Genomic DNA, 768 nt, shown 5'->3' on the forward strand with positions numbered 1-768 from the left:
CTCAATTCGTTCGAGTTTTAATATTCTAATCCAAGACAGAAAATTTTTCATTACTCAGTGAAACTGGGCCCCACAGTTGACTTGACTTGGCCCAAAGAGTTGGTTTATATGCCATAAATATAGATAATCAAACCGGTAATGATTTCATCTTCTAAATTAAAGTTTACATTTGCAGTTGGGCCTCAAAAGTGTAAAACTGCTAAGTGCAATTTAAATGCACAAAAAATATGTTTCACAAATCAGAACTCAAGTTTAAGAGAAAGGTGATTGCAGAATTTTTTCTTTTTTCTTTTCCTATCTGGTATTTAAGAGTCCAGTTTATTAAGATGAATGATGCGCTGAATTTAATGGAAATATGCAATATAAAATTAAATTTTTTGGGTAAATCTCACTTTGTGACTTTGCCCAAATCTCCATAAAAAATCGGTTTTTCCGTCAATAATCTTGAACTTATCTCTCTTAACTCCCAAACTAATATCATGAGCGTGGACAGTTCTCGTGCCAAGCATGATATAACCCATAATTTTACTAAGAATTGCCCAAAAAATTGAAAAAAAAACAGCTACAATCAAGACTTACACACAAATACATGAACTGTTTCATTTTTAAGCCCAAGTTATAGTTGTATTCCACTTTATATACAGTGTACTTCAATTCATGTACATCTCTAAACTTTACCTCACCAAAGTGTAGGCTATCTGTGCTGGAATAGTAATAATAATTTGCCCTTGAACATCCAATACAAATTATGTAATAATATTGTAATGT

This window comes from Asparagus officinalis, chromosome 5, assembly GCF_001876935.1.
Source record: "Asparagus officinalis chromosome 5, Aspof.V1, whole genome shotgun sequence".
In the NCBI taxonomy this organism is placed as follows: domain Eukaryota; kingdom Viridiplantae; phylum Streptophyta; class Magnoliopsida; order Asparagales; family Asparagaceae; genus Asparagus; species Asparagus officinalis.